The sequence below is a fragment of the Mustela nivalis genome (genome assembly GCF_964662115.1).
Source record: "Mustela nivalis genome assembly, chromosome: 2".
Taxonomy (NCBI): domain Eukaryota; kingdom Metazoa; phylum Chordata; class Mammalia; order Carnivora; family Mustelidae; genus Mustela; species Mustela nivalis.
In genome coordinates, this window is record NC_139021.1 from 33273378 (window position 1) to 33295412 (window position 22035).

General features: G+C 36.8%; 1 protein-coding gene and 1 pseudogene across 39 annotated transcripts in view; both read right to left on the reverse strand.

Annotated features, from left to right (window-relative positions):
• The window catches only part of RIMS2 (regulating synaptic membrane exocytosis 2), a 596172-nt gene that overhangs the window by 526680 nt on the left and 47457 nt on the right, over positions 1-22035 (reverse strand). The window lies entirely within an intron of this gene.
• LOC309858967 (S-phase kinase-associated protein 1 pseudogene) lies at positions 320-1337 on the reverse strand (annotated as a pseudogene). The gene has a single exon. The product of its transcript is annotated as an S-phase kinase-associated protein 1 pseudogene (transcript).

Sequence of the window (22035 nt, forward strand, 5' to 3'; positions counted from 1 at the left end):
TGGTACTCCTTGACTCCAGGAAGCTGGAAGACACCCTAATAATCCCACTCAAAACATTTACCTCGGGGCGCCTGGGTGGCTCAATGGGTTAAGGCCTCTGCCTTCGGCTCAGGTCATGATCCCAGGGTCCTGGGATCGAGCCCCGCATCAGGCTCTCTGCTCAGCGGAGAGCCTGCTTCCTCCTCTCTCTCTACCTGCCTCTCTGCGTACTTGTGATCTCTGTCAAATAAATAAATAAAATCTTTAAAAAAAAAAAAAAATTTACCTCAAGTAGCCTTTTCCAGTTTCCAACTCATGAATAAAGATAATACATTGTTAATTCTATTTCAGAAAACTTTTTTCAACTTGTTTTATTTACAATGCCAACTTTTAAAAGGTCATTAAACTAAAGTTAACTAGACAATAAACTAGGCAGAAATCGCTTTACAAAGAGAGGGAAAGCCCAAATGCCACCTTCTACAGAGAACTCACAGTTCAGGCTTATTTAGTGCAAAGAAAAAAAACTTTTGATTGTACTAGAAGAAACTCAGCCATAAGTTTGGAATCTGTACTCAAACTACACATGCAAGGAGGACAATATTCTGCTTAAACAACTGATTCGCTGCTGCCATTTGTCTACTGTTTGTCTAATATTAACAATTATAAACAGAGCAGTGCAACTAGTATTTGGAACAATCCTTACAGTGTTACAATGTCAGGCATAACATTTCACTTCTCTTCACACCACTGGTTCTCTTTGCGTATCTGGGCTTCCTCTTCTTCAGTAAAATCATTTTTGATACTGAAGGTCTTGCAGATCTCCTCAGGAGTTTTCCCCTTGATCATATTGGCAACAGTCTTGCGTGTAACATCAAGCAAACCTTTGATGTCTAAGTAGTTCGCAGCCAGAATAAGTTCAAACAGTGTTCCTTGGTCAACTTTCAGGAATTCTTGGTCCCAAACAGGGATATCATCTGTCCACTTTTCTTTGTTCTCATCATCCTCAGGAGGAGGGGGGTCATCCTTGTGGTGGGTACACCACTGAATGACCTTTTTTAATATTGCTGCATTAATATTTGGTAGAGGAACTAGATCATCATCTCCTTCATCATCCATTCCCAAATCTTCCAACATGGTCTTGATAGTCACAGACTGTTGGGCGATTTCAACATCAACTTCAAATACCTCTCCATCGGAACTCTGCAACTTTAAATTAAAGGCAACTTAATTAAAGGCTCGGTCTCAGGCCAACTGCGGGTCGGAGGCTGACAAAAACACAGCGGCCTCCGGGACATGGGGAGAAGAGCGGAGTACAAGGCCACTACCTGGATAGTATAGACATTTTAACAAAATTAACTCTTCTAATCCATGAGCACAAAATAGCTTTCCATTTATTTGTGTCTCCTTCAATGTTTTAATTAATGTGCTAGTTTACAGTGTACAGATCTCTCACCTCCTTGGTCAAATTCATGCCTAGGTATTTTATTCTTTTTGATGCAGTTGTAAATAGAATTATTTTCTTAATTCCTCTTTCTGATAGTTTATTAGTATATAGAAATACAAGAGTTTTTTATACATTGATTTTGTATCCACAACTTTACTGAATTAATCAGTTCTAACAGTTTTTTTCATGGATCTTTTCTATTTATAATGTGATGTCATCTTTAAGGAAAGACAGTTGTACTCCTTCCCTTCTGATTTGGATGACTTTTAATTCTTTTCCTTAGCCTAACTACCCCGGCTAGGATTTCCAGTACTTTGTTAAATAAACATACAGAGTTGGCATCCTTGTCTTCTTCCTGATCTTAGGTGAAAAGCTGAAAGCCACCACTGAGGATATAACATTAGCTGTGGGCTTGTCATATATGATTTTTATTCTGGGGAAGCATGTTTCCTGTATACCCAGTTTGTTGAGTTTGAATCATGAATGGATATTAAATTTCATCAAATGTCTTTCCTGTATCTACTGATAAGATCATGATTTTTATCCATTCTTTTGTCAATGGGGTGAATTACATTTGTTGAAGATACAGAATCATCCTTGCATGCCTTGAAGACATCCCACTTTCTCATGCTGTATGATCCTTTTAATGCACCGTTGAATTCAGTGTAGTGATATTTTGTTGAGAATTTTTGCATCTGTGTTCATCAGGAGTATCAGCCAATAATTTTTTTTCCTCGTAGTATGTCCTTCTGGTTTTGATATCTGGATAAGGGTGGCCTCACAGAAAGTTGGAAGTACTCCCTCCTCTTCAATTTTTGGAAGAATTTAAGGATTGTGGTTTTTTTTTTAAAGGATTGGTATTATTTCTTTAAAACTTCAGTAGAATTCATCAGTTTTGAACTTTTGTTTGTTGGGGGTTTATTATTGATTCAATCTCCTTTCTATTCAGATTTTTATTTCTTGATGATTCAATCTTGGTAGTTTGCATATTTCTAGGAATTTATCCATTACTTCTAGGTTATCGACTTCTTAGCTTATGCTTGTTCATAGTAGTCTCTAATGATCCTCTACATGGTACCACTTGAAATACCTTCTTTTCATTTTCGATTTTACTATGAGTCCTTTTTACATTTTTTAGGGTGTCTAGCTAAAGTTTTGTCTATTTTTTTCCAAGTTTTTCTTTAAATTCCACTTAGTTACCATACAGTATAATATTAGTTTTAGGTGTAGAATTTAGTGACTCATCACTTACGTACAATACCCAGTGCTCATCACAAGTGCTCTCTTTAATCCCCTTCACCTACTTCACCCCTCCCTCCTTCCCCCTCCCATCCAGCAACCCTTAGTTTGCTCTCTGTAGTTGAGTCTGTTTTCTGATTTGTCTGTCTTTTTTTTCCTCCTATGTTCACCAGTTTTGTTTCTTAAATTCCACATATGAGTGAAATTGTAAGATATTTATCTTTCTCTAACTTACTTATTTCACTCTCTCTAGCTCCATCCACATCATAGTAAATGGGAAGATTTCATTTTTTATACCTGAGTAATAGTCCATACATATATACATACATACCACTTCTTTATCCATTCCTCACTTGATGGACATTTGGACTCTTTCCATAATTTGGCTATTGTTGATAATGCTGCTATAAACATCAGGGTACATGTGTCCCTTCCAATAAGTATTTTTGTATCCTCTGAGTAAATACATAGTAGTACAATTGCCAGATCATGGGGTAGTTCTATTTTTAACTTTCTGAGGAATCTCCATACTGTTTTTCACAGTGGCTGTACCAGTTTGCATTCCCATCACCAGTGGAAGAGGGTTCCCCTTTCCACCACATCCTCAACAACAGTTGGTTTGTTTCTTCCACTGTGCTTGTTTCCTCCATCATTAATTTTAACCATTCTGACTGGTGTAACGTATATCTCATTGTAGTTTTTACTTGTATTTCCCTCATGTTATATGCTATTGAACATCTTTTTATATGTCTATTGGCCATCTGTTTGTCTTCTTTGGAAAAATGTCTATTCATGTCTTCTGCCCTTTTCTTAACTAGATTATTTGGTTTTGGGGTGTTGAGTTTGCTAAGTTCTTTATAGATCTTGGATACTAACCCTTCACTAGATATGTCATTTGCAAATATCTTCTCCCATTCCAAAGACTGCCTTTTGGTTTCCTTGATTATTTCCTTCGCTGTGCAGAAGATTTTTGTCTTGATGAAGTCCCAATAGTTTATTCTTGCTTTTGTTTCCCTTCTCTCAGGAGACATATCAAGTAAGAAGTTGCTACAGCTGATATCAAAGAGGTTGCTACCTATGTTCTCCTCTAGGATTTTAATGGCTTCCTGTCTCACATTTTGATCTTTCATCCATTTTGAATTTAGTTTTGTGTATGGCTAAAAAAGTGGTCCAGTTTCATTCTTTTGCATGTTGCTGTCCAGTTTTCCCAACACCATTTGTTGAAGAGACTGTCTTTTTTCCATTGGATATTCTTCCATATTCTGTCAAAGATCAGTTGACCATACAGTTCTGGGTTCATTTCTGGGTTTTTTTATTCTGTTCCATTGACCTAGGCATCTATTTTTTTGCCAGTACCACACTGTCTTGATCACTACAGCTTTAGAATATAACTTGAAGTCTGGAATTCTAATGCCTCTAGTTTCATTTTTCTTTTTCAAGGTTGCTTGGACTATTCAGGATCTTTTGTGTTTCCAAACAAACTTTCGGATTGTTCTACCTCTGTGAAAAATGCTGGTGGTATTTTGATAGGGTTGCATTAAGTGTGTAGATTGCTTTGGGTAATATAGACATTTTAACAATATTTGTGCTCCCGATCCATGAGCGTGGAATGTCTTTCCATTTCTTTGTGTCCCCTTCAGTTTCTCTCACCAGTGTTCTATAGTTTTAAAGAGTACAGATCTTTTACTCCTTTGGTTAGGTTTATTCCTAGGTATCTTATAGTTTGGGGTGCAATAAATGGGATTAACTCCTTGATTTCTCTTCCTGCAGCTTCATTACTGGTGTATAGAAATGCAAGATTTCTGTACATGGATTTTGTTTCCTGAGACTTTACTGAATTGCTATCACTTCTAGAAATTTTTTGGTGGAGCCCTTTGGGTTTTGTACAAAGACTATCATGTCATCTGCAAATAGTGAAAGTTTGACTTCTTTCTTATAGATCTGGATGCCTTTTCTTTTTGCTGTCTGATTGCTGAGGCTAGAACGTTCGGTACTATGTTAAATAACAGTGCCCTGCCTTATTTCTGACCACAGAGGAAAATCTCTCAGTTTTTCCCCATTCAGGATTATATTAGCTGTGGGTCTTTTGTATATCAGCTTTATGATGTTGAGATATGCTCTCTCTATCCCTACTTTGTTGAAAGTTTTTTGTCAAGAATGGATGCTGGGGCGCCTGGGTGGCTCAGTGGGTTAAGCCTCTGCCTTTGGCTCAGGTCATGATCTCAGGGTCCTGGCATCGAGCCCCCTCATTGGGCTCTCTGCTCAGCGGCAAGCCTGCCTCTCCCTCTCTCTGCCTGCTGCTCTGCTTACTTGTGATCTTTCTCTGTGTCAAATTAAGAAAAAAAAAAAAACTTTAAAAAAAAAGCATGGACGCTATATTTTGTCAGATGCTTTTTCTGCATTTATTCAGAGGATCATATAGTTCCTATCTTTTCTTTTATTAATGTGGTATATCAAGTTGATTGATTTGCAAATACTGAACCACCCTTGCAGTCCAGGAATAAATCCCACCTGATCATGGTGAATGGTTCATTTAATGTATGCTCGATTCTATTTGCTAGTATTTTGTTGAGAATTTTTGCATGCATGTTCATCAGGGATACTGGCTTATAGTTCACTTTTTTAGTGGAGTCTTTCATTTTAGAATCAGGGTAATGCTAGCCTCATAGAATGAGTTTGGAAGTTTTCCTTCCATTTCTATTTCTTGGAATAATTTGAGAAGAATAGGTATTAACCCTTCTTTAAATGCTTAGTAGAATTCACCCACGAAGCCATCTGGCTCTGGACTTCTGTGTGTTGGGAGAACAATCTCTTTTCTGGTTTTTGGTCTGTTCAAGTTTTCTATTTCCTCCTATTTCAGTTTTGGTAGTTTATATGTTTCTAGGATTTTATCCATTTCTTCCAGATTGTCCAATTTGGTGGTATATAATTTTTCATTATATTCTCTTATGATTATTTGTATATGTGTGGTGTTGGTTGTTACTTATCTTTTCCCCTTTGTGATTTTATTTACTTGGGTCCTTTGTCTCTTCTTTTTGATAAATCTGTCTAGGGGGATTATCAATTTTATTGACTTTTTTCAAAGAATCAGCTCCTGATTTCACTGATCTGCTCTAATTTTTTTTTTTTTAGTTTCTATATCATTTATTTCTTTTTTTTTAAAGATTTTATTTATTTATTTGACAGATAGAGATCACAAGTAGGCAGAAAGAGAGGAGGAAGTAGGCTCCCCGCTGAGCAGAGAGCCTGATGCGGGACCCTGGACCCCAGAATCATGACCTGAGCCAAAGGCAGAGGCTTTAACCCACTGAGCCACATAGGCACCCCTCCATATCATTTATTTCTGCTCTAATCTTTATCTCCCTTTTGCTGGTTTTAGGCTTTGTTTGTTGTTCTCTTTCTAGCTCCTTTAAATTTAACATTAGGTTGGTTATTTGAGACTTTTCTTGCTTCCTGAGTAGGCCTGTATTGCTATATATTCACCTCTTATGGCTGTTTTTGCTGTATCCCAAACTTTCGGGAGCATTAAGTTTTCATTTTCATTTGTTTCCATGTATTTTTTTAATTTCTTCTTTAATAAAATGAAATATTCATTCATTGACTCATTCATTCTTCAGTAGAATGTTCTTTAATCTCCATGAATTTGTGGTCTTTCCAAACTTTTTCTTGTGGTTGACTTCAAGTTTCATAGCACTATAGTCAAAGAAGATGTATTGGTATGATCTTAGTCTTTTTGTACTTGTTAAGACCTGGTCTGTGACCTAATATGTGACCTATTCTGAAAAATGCCCCATGTGCACTTGAGAAGAATGTGTATTCCACTGCTTTAGGATGAAGTGTTCTGAATATATGTTAAGTCCATGTGATCCAGTGTGTCATTCAAAGTTATTGTTTCCTTGTTGGTTTTCTGCTTAGATAATCTGTCCACTAATATAAATGGAGTGTTATAGTCCCCTACTATTATTGTATTATTATCAATGAATTCACTTATGTTTGTTATTAATTGTTTTATATATTTGGGTGCTCCCAAGTTGGGGGCATAAATATTTACAGTTGTTTGATCTCCTTGATGGAGAGATCCCTTCAATATGATACTGTGCCTTTCTTCATTTCTTGTTAGAGTCTCTGGTTTAAAATCCAGTTTGTCTGATAGGAGTATTGCTACTTGGGCTTTCTTTTGATGTCCATTAGCATGATAAATGGTTCTCCATCCCCTCCCTTTCTATCTACAGGTGTCTTTAGGTCTAAAATGAGTCACTTGGGGCACCTGGGTGGCTCAATCGGTTAAGCGTCTGCCTTTGATTCAAGACTCCCTGCTCAGTGGGGAGTCTGCTTCTCCCTCTGCCCCCACCCCCATCTATGCTTGCGTGCTCTCTCTCTCTCTCTCTAAAATAAATAAAGTCTTTAAAAAATAAAGTAAAATAATAAAATTAGTATCTTGTAGGCAGTATATAGACGGTTTTTTTTAATCCATTCTGACATCCTTATCTTTTGATTATAACATTTAGTCCATTTACATTCAGTTATTATTGACAGATTATGTATTTAGTGACATTTTGTTACTTGTTTTGTCATTACTGGAGATTTTCTCTGTTCCTGTCTAGTCTTTACTCCTTTGGGTCTTTCTTTCCCTTTCAAAGAGTCCCCTCTAATATTTCTTGCAGGCTAGTTTAGTGGTCAGGAACCCTTTAGTTTTTGTTTGTCTGGGAAACTCCTTATCTTTCCTTCCATTCTGAATGACAGTCTTGCTAAACAGGGTACTTTTACCACTCAGGAAATTGAATACATCATGCCACTCTCTTCTGGCCTGCCAACTTTCTGTGGAGAGATATGCAACTAGTCTTATAGGTCTTCCCTTGTAACTTGGGTGCTTCTTGTCTTGTTGCTTTTAGGATTTTTTTTTTTTTTTTTTTTTACAAATTTAACTACAATATGTCTTGATGTTGACCTGTTTTGTTTTTGGAGTTCTCTATGCCTCCCGAATTTGGAAGTCTGTTTCCTTTCCCAGATCAGGAAAGTTTTCAGCTACTATTTCTTCCAATAAAACTTCTGCCCCCTTTTCTCTCTTCTTCTTCTTCTGGGACTCCTATGATACAAATGTTATTACATTTGATAGAGGCACTGAGTTTCCCAACACTACTTTCATTATCTAAAAATGTTCTTTTTCTCTTTTGTCAGCTTCATTATTTTTCCATGAGTCTATTGTCTATATCACTTATTCATTCCTCTGCTTCTTCCGTCCTTGTGGTCATTACATCCAGTTGGTTTTGAATCTCTGTTGGTGCATTTTTCATTTTGACCTGATTGTTTTTTAGCTCTTTTATCTCTGCAGTAAGAGTCTCTCTTTGTCTACCATTTTTGTCTCAAGCCTAGCTAGTAGTACCCTTATGATTGTTGCTTTAAATTATGGATCAGGCACATGTGACATATCTGTTTTGATTAGATCCCTGGCCATGGCCTTTTCTGGTTCTTTCTTTGGGATGAATCCTCTGCCTTGGCATTTTGTCTAGGTCTCTGTCTTCTTCTACATGTTATGCTTCCTGCCTCTGAGAGTAATGGCTTTATGAAGAAGAGATCATATAATGTCCAGGGCCTAGTGCTTCAGGAAGTGTCTCTGGTGTGTGCTGTGAGCATCTGTTGCTGTGTTTGAGCTGCTCTAGACCTCAGGCCAGTCATCTGCAGAGTTTCTCCACGCTTGTATAGGTAGTATTTGGACTGTGGCCAGAGTGTGGCAAGTTTTAGCTAGGTGTGCTCTGATCTGCTTGTTAAATGAGACTGGATGCTTCTTCCACTAGAACTAAAGACTTGCATAACTCTATGGGTAGTAGAGTAGGCTGGTCCTCTGGGAAAGGATCTCACTACACTGAGACAATGCAGTTTTGACCCAGAAAGGCAGTCAAGCCAGAAAAGAGAGGTATGGGATTTGCAGCAAGCAAGCTAAACAGCTAGTGTCCTCACTGTTAGCTGCCCCCAGCAGGTGAACCTATGCTGAGGGGTGAGCAAAGAAGATGGCACCCCTGGGTTCTTTTGTCCCCAAAGAGGCAATGCCACCTCTCACAGATGTGCTCCAAAAAGGATGAACATTCTCTCCTCATGCCCCTTAGGTGATCCTCAGATCATTCAGTCTGCCCCAAGGTTGTTTGCCTGCCTCCTCTCCAGGAGTAGGGCACCACCTTCAGGACTCTATGCCAGCCAAACCTGGGGACCTCTAAAACTCTAGTCTTCGAGCCCCATAGGTTGCAAAAAATTCAGCCCCTCTTGTTCTCCCAGCCAACTGCTTTGGGAAAGTGATCTGCTTGTGTCTGTCTCTGTACACTCCATTCCTTCTCATCCTCCTTCATGACCAGGCCTCCCTCCTCTCCACAGCACCCGAAATCTGCTACTTCCCCAAACCTTTTCTCCACAGTTCCTGCCTTCCTCAGAGAGGACTCCTCTCTCTCTCTAGTTGTGTAGTTTCTTCTATCAGTCCTCAGGTCAATTTCTTGAGTATTCAGAATGATTTCATATTTACCTAGCCACATTCCAGGGACAAGGTAGCCTAGGGTCCTCCTACTATGCCGCCATCTTTGTCTCTTTACTCTATTTTTTTTTAATATTTTATTTGTTTATTTGACAGCTAGAGAGAGAGCACAAGTAAGCAGAGTGGCAGGGAGAGGGGCAGAGAGAGAAGCAGGCTCTCTGCTGAGAGCCCGATGTGGGGCTCGATCCCAGGACCCTGGAACCATGACCCGAGCCGAAGGCAGCCGCTTAACCAACTGAGCCACCCGGGCGCCCCTCTTTATTCTATTTTTTAAAAGGCCCTTAGTTTTATGGAACTTTCCTATTACATTTTTAGTCTCTATTTCATTTTTTTTCTGCTTTGATCTATGTTAATTTCTTCCTTCTACTAACTTTGGGCTTTGTTTGCTCTTCTTTTCTGGTTCCTTGAGGTGTTAAGTAAAGTTTGTTATTTGAGCTCTGTTTTTTCTTAATGAAAGCATTTGTCAGTATGGACTTCCTCTTAGAAATGCTTTGGTTGCATCCCATAAGTTGTGGTATGCTGTATTTCCATTTACTCATTTGATTTCCCTTTTGATTTTCTTTTATCCCTTTGTTATTCAGTAGCATATTGTTTAATCTCCACATTTTGCTACTCTTCCAGTTTTCTTCTTGTAAATAATTTCCAGTTAATTATCATTGTAGTTAGAAAAGATGCTTGAGGGGCACCTTAGGTGGCTCACTCAGTTAAGCATCCAACTCTTGATTCTGGCTCAGGTCATGATCTCAGGGTCGTGGGATCAAGCCACGCTGAGCAAGGAGTCTGCTTGGGATTTGGGGATTCTCTCTCTCTCTGTCTCTCTCTGCCCCTCTCCCCTGCTCATGGACTCACTCTTGTACTCTCTCAAAAAACAGAAAAAAAAAAAAATGCTGGATATGATTTCAATTTTCTTAAATTTACTGTCTTGTTTTACAGTCTAAATTTTGATCTATCCTGGAAAATGTTTCATGTGCCCTTGAGAAGAATGTGTATTCCGCTGCTGTTGGAGGCAATGTTCTATAAATGTCCTTTAGGTCCATCTGATCTAACATGTAGTTTAAATCCAATATTCCCCTTATTAATTTTGTCTGGATGATCTATCCATTATTAAAAGTGTGGTACTGAAGTCCCCTACTTTTACTATATTACTACAATTATTCCTTCAGGTCTATTAATATTTGCTTTCTACATTTAGGTGCTCCTTTTTGCAACTTTAAGATTCTGTTTTACCCTTTCTTTCCCAAACCACAATAGAGAATATAAAATATAACCAACTTCCCTCATTATACTTGATTTCTGAAATTTAGCCAATTCTATTTCTTTTATTTTTAAAACCTATTTTTTGAAGATTTTATTTACTTCTTTATTTATCTGAGAGAGAGCATAAGCAGAGGGGAGGGCAGAGAGAGAAAGAGAAACAGACTCCCCATGGAGCAGGGAGCCCGATGTGGGACTCAATCCCAGGACCTTGGGATCATGACCTGAGCCGAAGGCAGATGCTTAACCAATTGAGCCACCCAGGTGCCCTGAAATTTAGTCAGTTCTAAATCTGATATTTCCATTACATAATTTCCCTAATCTATCCCCTCTTGCTATGCTGTACACACACACAGAGACACACACACAAACTTATATTTCACCAGAACTGTTAAACATGCCTGTTAATCAAGAAAACTATACTTATAGTAGATGCTGCAGGACAAAGGCATGGAATCCCCCAATAATGCCAAAAGTATTGCCTACTGACAGCTTAAAATGGAATATCTCGGAAACTTCCCTCAGCTGAAGGTAGCTGCCTCATCCAAATTTATGAGCCTCCCAAGGGCAGTCCACATCCAGTCACTCATGGACAAGAGCAAACAAAACCCCAGCTCCTTTGTCTCAAGTCAGGGGAACCCACCTCCAAAACTCCCCCTGGGATTGCTTAAAGCCTTTTTTGCAAATATATCACAGTACTACTTCTCCCTTCCTAGTTCTGCTTTTTTCACTTCCACCAAAAGCACTCTCCAATAAACTTCCTGCAGACCTATTTTCACCTCGAAATCTATTTCCTGGGAACCCAACCTAAGATAGACTTTCCCTGCTTTCCTCTAGTTATTCTGCCACTATGTCATCAAAATTGGCTTTCCTACTTGAATCATATCTATTCTATGCTCTCTTCCTCAAAACCATTTTCAAAGAATTTTACTTCACTACCCTATGTAACTTACTTCCCTTCCCTCCTCCTCAGTAAGCATTTAACTTTATAAAATTGACTGGAAAAGAACTGGTGATTCCCCTAATTCAAAGACTTAGGATTTGAAGTAATAGTTACTCAGGGTTTCTTTCCTGGAACATAATACACTTACAGAAATGTGCACAATCTTATGTGTACAACCCAGTTAAGTTTTACAAATTGAGTATACCTATGTAATAGCACCAAATCATGAAACAGATTATTACCAGCACTCCAAAAGTTCTCTCTGTGCTCTCAGTCATTAACACTTCCTTAGATTAACTACTTTGCTTATTTCAATAACTATAGGTTAATTATGCCTGGTTTTGAACTTTATATAATTTCTTGAATCTGGCCTCTTTTATAAACATTATGTTTGTGAAAAATATATCCATGTATCTGGGCAAAGTATTCGTTCTTTCATTTGTATTACTAATTGGTATTCAATTATATGAATATACCATTGTATGTTTATCCATTCTGCTCTTTTTTTCATACATATGTATTTACTTATTTTAGAGAGAAAGAGAGCAAGAGTGAGTGGGAGCATGAGGAGGGGCAGAGAGAAAGGAAAGGGGGAAGCAGACTTCCAGCTAAGTGCAGAGCCCTGAGCAGAGCTTGATCTTACCACCCTAAAATCAGGACTTGAGCTAAAACCAAGAAGTAGACACTTAAGTAACTAAGCTACCCAGGCACCCCAATCCATTCTGTTCTTCTTCTTTTTTTTTTTTTTTTTTAGATTTTATTTATTTGAGAGAGAGAAAGCATGAGTAGGGGTAGGGGCAGAGAGAGAGGGAGAAGCAGACTCCCCCCTGAGCAGGGAGCCTGATATGTGGCTTGATCTCAGGAACCCAAAATCACGACCTGAGCCAAAGACAGACACTTAATCAACTAAGCTACCCAGGTGCCCCCAATCTATTTTGTTCTTAATGAATATCCAGATTGTTTCCAGTTTGGGGATTATAGCAGGCCAAATAATGGCCCTCCAGAGATGTCCACACCCTAATTATCAGAACCCGTAAATGTTATCTTATGTGGCAAAAGGAACTCTGCTGACATGATTAAATTAAGGATCTTGAGCCGAGAATGTAATCAACTATACCGGTGGGCCAAATGTAATTACAAGGGTCTTTATAAGAGGGAAGCAATAAAGTCAGAAAGAAGGCCATGTGACAACAGAAGCAAAAGGAGAAAAGGCAATGCAGGGCTAAAAACCAAGACAGACTGTGGAAGCTGAAAAGGGCATGGAAGGGGATTTTTCTCTCGAGTCTCCAAAAGGAAGCAGCCTGCCAACACCTTGCTTTTAGCTCAATCAGACCCATTTTGGCCTTTGACCTCAAGAACGATAAAAGAGTAAGTCTGTGGTGCTTTAAGCCATTAAGTTTGTGGTAATTTGTTAGAGCAGCAATGGGAAACTAAACAGGAACATTCCAAATAATGGTGCTATGGACATTTTTTACTTTTCTTTTGGTGTGTACATGTACTCATTTATGCCGGGTCTATGTCTAGAAATGGACTTGCTGGGGCATGAGCATCACATATTCAGATTTAGTAGCTATTGCCGGTTTTCAAAAGTGGTTGAGTTATTTTAAACTCCCAAAAAGAGTGTATCTTAAGTGCAGTTATTCTATATCCTTGCAATACTTGGTATTGTCTTTTGGGGGGGGTTCAATCTTGTGGGTACACAGTAGAGTTTTATTGTGATTTAATCAGTATTCCTATTATGATGAATGATACTGACCACTTTTCACATGTTTATTGGCCATTTGTTAACCTCTTTTATCTAGTAATTTCACAAGGGTCTTACCCATTTTTTAATTGAATGGTTTGTTGTTTTATTGATTTGTGTGCACTGGTAACATATTCTGGATGAGTCACTTACATTAGAGGACCTTTTGAGAGTAAAAAAGGAACATTCTGGTGGCTCTACTGAGGATACTTCCTTATAAGAAAAAGAATAGCTAGGGGCGCCTTGGTGGCTCAGTGGGTTAAAGCCTCTGCCTTCAGCTCGGGTCATGATCTCAGGGTCCTAGGATCGAGCCCCACATCGGGCTCTCTGCTCAGTGGGGAGCCTGCTTCCTCCTCTCTCTCTGCCTGCCTCTCTGCCTGATTGTGATCTCTCTCTGTCAAATACATAAATAAAATCTTTTTAAAAAAATAAATAAATAAGTAAATAAAATTAAAAAAGAAAAAGATAAAGGATAGCTACAATACAGACATCGTGATTTCTTATATCATAAGCATTCATTGTACTATTGCCAAAAGTCTAGATTAAAAGATACCTCAGAGCAGGGGCTAAAAGTATCTCCTAATCTCTGTATCTTCTGCAGATCCTAAGCACTAATTACACATTCAGTATATACCACATATACATTCAAATGAAAGAGTCCCCTAAGGTAAATAGAATTTATTTAGCTTCCAAAGCAGGAACTTTCTGGTAACCAGCCAGTGACAGTTACTAAAGCTCAAGCAACTGTACATCAGGCAAGTACCAGGGAGTCCTAGAAACCAAGCAGGATGAAGCATATTTTTATAGGGTCATGAAAGACACCTTAGAAAGAAAGAATGAAATTATACCGAACGTAAACACCACAGACATAGAATTACTTTAGCAGAACAGTTACGTATCATGGCAGTAAAGTGAAGAAATATATAGGAAAATGAAACTCTAGAAACAGGAACAAGTCAACCATAGCAAACTAGAGTAAGGAGTTCAGGATGAAGCTATAAACAATTTGAGGGTGAGAGATACCTGTTTTTACATGACAAAGTCTTAGTGGAAAGTACAGGAAGGAAGACTGGTGTAGGGAAGTATGGTCTGAAGATTCACTGCTGGAAAAAGAACAGCAATAGCACTCCACACCAGAATTCTAAAAATTATAATTTTTAGAAATACCTTCAATTTAAATTTTTTTTAATTTAATAAACTAGGGAAGCATAGGTCAAATGTCATATCTAATTTTTCTTTGAAAAGCATCCAGTAAGTGCTATCTCTCAGGTAGCTCCAAATAGATTGCAAGTAAGTAGTTCACCTCATAAAACAATGAAGCCTATATGTATTAGCCAGATGGAACACTTTTTGTTGAGGAAAAAAAATAACCCAAACAGTTTGCTTACTGGAGTCAACGGCCAATTGAGAAAATTATGGGAAAAATGCAAAAACCTGAAACAGCTAAACATAATATTGACATACCAGTTGAAAATAATACAAATATCTAAAAACCAATCTGATTAAAGGCAGAAGTCAAATTCTGTCTTAATCACTAAGATTATTCTATTCATTTGCTTTTAACAAGCTTGGTCTTATCTAGACTGAATTTCAGTATATATTGTTTTAAAAAACTAAATAATATTTTGAAAAGTAGCTTTTATCATTATTTTATCTGCTTTATTTTCCTTTTCTCCATCTAAGATTTTTTTTAATTACCATAAATCAAATTTCTTTTAAAATAAGATGGTTTTAAAACGATCCAAAATGGACTGTTATCAAAAGTTTTAAAAAGTTCACTAGTCTAAGATTTTCATAATTTAACCACTCAAACAATGTCCTACTAGCAAATGGTATCACCTGAGTAAAGGAAACACATGGAAGGAGTCTATAATCCAAACTGATGATAGTATTGGCCTCTGACAGTTGCAACCAAGCTTTCAATGTTTAATATGGAAGTCTCTGTTACTAAGCAGCACGGTCAATAAAATATTTGTTTAGTAGACATATGTGTTTTTTATACGCTCAAGATCACTTTCTGTGGGGACTCACCCTCCCCCATGGTATAGGGTTCTAATAAGGTTGCCAATGGGGCCAAGTAGATAGCTCAGGTCTGAGTAAATAGGGACCATTATCTTTCTGCACAGAGTAACTGGTGTGAGACTGGGCATGTGACCGAAGCAAAGATAATTAGAGTTCCTTCCTAGATTGACCATAAGCGGACAGAAAAGCACAGTGGTAAGCACACACCGTCTGCCTAGGCTTTAATTCTTGGCTCTATCACTAACTAGCTGAATGATTAAGCCAGTTAATTAATTGTCTCTTAATTTCCTCATCTGTAAAATGTAGCTGCTAATAATACCTCTGTCATAGAATCATTATGAAAATTTAGTACAGTAAAAGACATAAAGCACTTAGCATAGTAACTGGCATATAAAAAAGCTTTAAATAAATTTAAGGTTAACTATTAGTACCATTATTACTACTATTCCTCCTGCTGTTGCTTCTGTTATTGGTCTTATAAATATATAACAGTGCTAAATTTAGACAGTGTGGCCTACATATGCAAGCAACCTGTCTTTGTCACTTGCAGAGCAAATAGAAAAAAAGTTTTGAAGCCAACCAATAAAAGGAAGCAGAACAAAGAGAACAGAGAACAGAGTTCCAAAGACATTCCTTGAGCCCCCAGATCTAATCATCTCCGGGGCTTCCTAGTTACTTGGGCCAGTATTTTTTTTTCCCTCATGCTTTTGAGTTTTTTCTTACTTAAAGAAAAAAAAAAATTATGGACTAATAAAACATCTTATGTCTAAAAATCACAAAACAAACAAAAATGTGTATAAATACACACACACACACACACACACACACACACACACACAAGGAAAGCACCTTTAGGGACACTTTGGTGGCTCAGTTGGTTAAGCATCTTTGTCTCAGGTCATGATCTCAAGGTCCTGAGATCACGCCCCACATTGGGCTCCTTGCTCACAGGGAGCCTGTTTCTCCCTCTGCCTGCCACTCCCCCTGCTTGTTCTCGTGCTCTTGCTCTCTCTCTCTCTCTCTCTGACAAATACATTTTAAAAATCTTAAAATAAAAAAAAAAAAAAGAGAAAGCAGCTTCACTCTTTATTCTATATACTCAGATGATAAAGAGCTGAATACAACTCTACTGGGTGGTAATATCTGTTGCCTTAGAATCTTGGCCAAGTCTTCAAATTAATATCCATTTCCTTAATGTCCTGTTATAGTATTTTCAGGAAATCTCAAGCAGACTGGTATGGGTAAGGTGGGAAAAGGGGAAATATGCAGTTGAGGTTGGAAAGGTAAATTGATTAGCTTATCATGGACTTTATATGTTATATTAAGGAATATAAAATTTATTCTGGTTTTTTTCTAAGGAGATAAGTGACACACACTTATTCATTCAATAAGTATTTACTGAGTACCTACTAGGTACCAGACACTACATTAGAATATAATAAACACATGCAAGTGGAATTTATAAGATAATAATCCAGGTCTACACGCTTTAAAGATAGCATTGATGACAGATAAGAATGGATGAGAATAGATATAGATTAGATTAAAAACAGGAAAAATTAGAAGTAGACCAACTGGTCACTAGGGTCAAAAATGATTCCAAAATATCTACTTTTAAGTTACTGATATTAGAAAAACAGTAAAAAGCAATCGCTTTTGTTAATGAATACTATGAGCTTGATTGAAAATTTTTCATCTTCTTTCTAGAAGGTCAGCTCCATGAAAGTTTTAGTCACTACTTAAACCCAACGTCTAGAATAGTGCCTGGCCCTTAGCAGATACTCAGTAAGTGTTATTTTTAATAAGATAGCTTTAAGATTTATAGGAAAAACATTCACTCAATAATGGATTTGTTGATAAATCCCCTCATTACGTGTCAGGTACTCTGCTAATAATAAATAAAACACAATTCTTTGTCCTTAAGGAACTCATAGTCTGTTGGAGTATTCTTAACCTTCTCCATCACCAAACACATTGGCATTCTCCTGCCAAAATTCTTCCTCAAAAAAGTGTTTACAGAGAATTGATGGAGAAGGGAAAAGTTATTCATTAAAACATTTGATATTAATGTGAATTTAGTGAGCTCATTTAAAGAACTTAAAAACTGTCATTTTATAGGGATAAATAAGTAATAAAGAATTGGAAATAAGACTCATAATTTTTTAAGTCTTGAACTCTATATTTTAATTAGTCTTTTTCCCCAAAAAACTCCATTCTTAAGGTATTATACATAAATAACATAATATAAATATATAATATAAATATTATAAATAAATAAGGTATTATAAATAAGATGAGGGAATGAGTATCACTGAAAGAAAAATAAACCTTACTTTGCTGTCAGATACCGAATCTGCAGTTTTACCTATCCCTAGGTAATAAACCATTTAGAAACTTTAGTAATTCAAAGTATTGTTAGAAATACTGAGGACATGGGGCACCTGGGTGGCTCAGTGGGTTAAGCTGCTGCCTTCGGCTCAGGTGATCTCAGGGTCCTGGGATCGAGCCCCACATCGGGCTCTCTGCTCGGTGGGGAGCCTGCTTCCTCCTCTCTCTCTGCCTGCCTCTCTGCCTACTTGTGATCTCTCTGTCAAATAAATAAATAAAATCTTAAAAAAAAAAAAAAAGAAAGAAAGAAATACTGAGGACAAACCTTTTCACTAAACTTGGCACACAAGTATGTTACAGTGTCAGGACTGAAAGCCAATCTAATAATTTAGATGAGAGGTCTGGAAATAAACTCTGTAACTCTGTAAGTCTAAAATAGTATGAAAGTGCATTGTACAGTGATGGTATGAGGACATATCTACAACCACATAAAGAAGGATTACCTTATTCAGTCCAGAAGGGTCTGTGAAAACTTCCCAGAGAAGATGGTAGTTGAGAAGTCCTGAGTAGATTACAACTATTTGCAAGAAAGACGCCAAATATTTAAAAGGAAAAAATCTTTGTATTTCTGAACAGTAGCAATGAACATTCCAAAAATGAAATTAAGGAGACAATCACATTTAAAAATAGCATCAAAAGAGAGTTGAATGAAAGTTCCAGCTAGCTGAATGAGGGGTGGTTTTGCAGTACAGCACCCTAGGATATTGGCTTAGTGACTACAATGTAAGGGCACATCAGTAGCCTCTTCAGGGCTGGTTATGTAGATTATATATGGCATATGAACGTTATGGGTTAGTACCCTTAAGGACCTCTGGGCTTGATTTAACTGATTTGAAAGGCTGTATGGGTGTCTCAGAGCAAAGGAGAGCTTAAAGTTCTGGGGGCTGTTCATACATCCAAATGGTAATTAAAATAAGAACAAATGAGTTGGATAAATTAAAGAATGTCAACAAGGAACTAGGAGCTCTGATCTCTGGAGACCCAAGTTCTCAGGAATTATAAATGAAGAGACCTCTTTGTAAAGAAGTCCAGATGTCCAAGAAGAAATAATGTAATATGCTGATGCTTCCTACCTAAAAGTGAGGTGGAAAAGAGTCAGCCTAGTCTTCTCTACCCTTGGATTTTAACAACTTCCCATTCTACCTCCCCAGATTGTTTCAAGAGCCACTCGATGACCCAAGTAAAATATAAAGAGCTATTCATATAATTATCTTCCTTTTTTAAAAAAAATAATAATAGCATCAAAAGGAATAAAATATTTAGTACAAATTTAACAAAAGAAGTGTAAGACCTGTATAGTAAAAACTATAAATCATTGTTTAAGGGAATTAAGAAGAGCTAAATAAATGATAAGACATCCCATGTCCATGGATCAGAAGTCTTAATATTGCTAAGATGGCAATACTCACTAAATTGATCTACCAGTTCAAAGCAATCATTATCAAAATCCATGCTGGCTTTTTTGCATATATTGACAAGCTGATCCTACAAGTCAAAAAGAAATTCAAAGGACCCAGAGTAACCAAAACAATGTTGAAAATGTTCTTCACTTCCTGATTTCAGAAGTTACTACAAATCTACAATAATTAAAACAATATCATACCAGCATAAGAAGAGGCATAGAGATCAACAGACTAGAATTGAAATTCCAAAAATAAACCCTTGTATCAATGATGAGCTGATTTTCAACAAAAGTGTGAAGAGAATTTAATAGGAAATAAATGGTGCTGGGGAAACTGTATATCCACATGTAAGAGAATAAAATTAGACAGATAGACACCTACCTCACATAATATAAAATTAACATGAAAGGCCTAAATGTCAAGTTAAAACAATAAAACTCTTAGAAAAAAAGAGAAGTAATTTTTCATAATCTTGGGTTAGGCAACGTTTCACAGACTCTAAAGCACCAGTACCAAAAGTAAAAAAGATAAATTGGACTGTGTCAAAATTTAAAAACTTTTGGCGGTGACTGGCTGGCTCAGTTAGTGGAGCATGGAACTCTTGATCTCAGGGTTGTTAGTTCAAGACACATGTTGGGTACAGAGATTAAACTTAAAAATCCTTAAAAATTTTTTTGAACTTTTGTACATCAATGGACATGATCAAGAAAGTGAAAAAACTATGGAATAAGAGAAAATATTTGTAAATCACATTTACAATAAGGAACTTGTATGAAAGATATACAAGCCTTAAACTCAATAATAAAAAGACAACTCAGTTTAAAACTGGGCAAAAGATCTGAATACACCTATCTTCAAGGAGATAAAAGCATGGCGAATGAGCACATAAAAAAATGCTCAACATCAGTAGTCAATCAGGGAAATGCAGATCACATACACAATGAGGGACAATGAACTTCTGTACACGTACATAGTTTTAGGCCATAGGTCTGTCAAGACTCAAATGAAAGCCCAAACAGGACCTAGCCAGAGTCTGTAGCATAAAGCAAGAATATGGCTAAAAATTTATAGATAGAACTATGCCACCTAAAGGTCTCTTTCTCAGTTTCTTGCTCTATTACAAAAAAAAAAAAAAAAAAGTTGGCTATGCCTAATCCCTAAAAAAATGTGAACAGCAACAACAGGATAGTTGGAATATCCCCACAGTCTTCAAAATGCCTAAAGGAGAAAAAATTCATTCAAAGATATTGGATTTGATGTGTTTACTACAAATAAACATGTGAAATGAGAGTTGAAAGGAGAGATGAACTTTTTAGTCCATGTGTACAAAAGCTCTGTTCTTCCTCTATGAAGAAGGAGGGCCAATAATATGCTACAGACTTAGACATTACAATGCAACAGACTGTGATGTGAAGCCATTAAAAATAGGCCAGGGAAAAACACTTGCCTATATAAAGATCTTGAGTAACCCAATGAAGTAGGTGCTAACTCATTTTTAGTGTTGTCAAATAGCTAATATTTATGAAGTCAAGATATATTAGCAGCATACCTTTTTTTTGTTTTGTTGTTGTTGTATTGTGGTTGCTGCTCGTGTGAATAAGGAAATCTTTTTTTGGTTTTTTGAAGGGAAATGGTTCTCAGCAGGTCAGCATTGGTAATTTATGTATCTCTTGATTTCCATTATAGTCATAATATATAATCTTAATCATTACAAAAGCAATAAATCAGATGGTAAGACATAGTAATTGGGCTATGTACCAAATATTTAAGTAGCTATCTCTAAGTGAAAGGAGTATTTCTTCTATATGCCTAAATTTTCTAAATTGATACAATGAGTATGGGTTTCTTACTGTAAAAATACATAATCATCTGGAATTCCTATTATTTTTATCTGTCCAGATGAAAGTATCTAAAATAAAAAGTGTATGAAAAATGCTCTTCACAAAGCCTACACTAGACTGTTATTCTTAAATATGACAACTGAGATAATCCCTTAAGACGTATATATTTCAGATTCTTGATCACAGAGAAGAAAAAACGGCAGGAAGCTGTACTCTGTTAAATTAAGCCAGATAGTATAAAAAGCTCATGACCAATAATTTGGAACAGCTGCAACTGAGTCACTGCGCTAAATTTTAAAACCAACCTAACTTTGCCCAACAATTCCAAAACACATTTAAGAATTTAAAGATACAGACAGTAATTTTGGCTCTTGGTTTGTTTTCATAGGTCTTTGGTTTGCATTTCTGTTGTTTATTTGTTTGTTTGCGAGCAACACAAGTCAAGCTCCTAACCAACCCCTACTTGATGTAAAGAGCACATCTATATTTATTTATGAAAAATTATAAGAACATAAGTAGGGTATATCTGGGGTTTCCTTTTCAGTAAGGAATTTGACAAAATGAATGAGTCTTGAAACAAACTTAATTTCCAAATTAAAAACATCTTAAATTTCATGATTGTCCCCAGATGTTGAGATCTACAGCCTCATTACTTAATATGCAAAATACCTGAATTATTATATGAGCTGCCTTTCCAACTCTCTTGATTCAAAGAGTAAACACAATGTTCGACCTATGTATTCAGCAACATTCAATAATTTACTTAAATATTACCTTTTCTGAAGATTTTTAAATAAAGGTCACATGTTTTCCGTTTCTAGTATTTAGTGGATAAAGACAGAAAAGTCTAAATTTGTCTTTTTATCTTTTAATAGAACAATAATTCTAAAACAAAATCTATGTTGGAAGATAATTCTCCATGATCTCTCATTTTCACATGTCTTGTAAGCAGAGGCACTGACTTCTTATTCTTCTATACAGTCTTCTCAAGAATGCTTGTGCAGAAAACACCTGAAAGTTAAGATCTGCCTCCAAAGCCAAGAAAGGCAGATCTGCTCAGCCTTGGAAGATAAAGATAATGTCTCCGTCCAGAGCAGAGGGTAGGCATCCTTACGCATGTTATAAAAGATATGGGATCCCTAGGCTTAGAGATCCTCTCCTACAACTTGCACATATATTCTGACCCACTGTGTGGCAATAGGATAAAAAGAATGGGCACAAATGATACTCTGACTATTGAAGTAAGGAACAACCATCT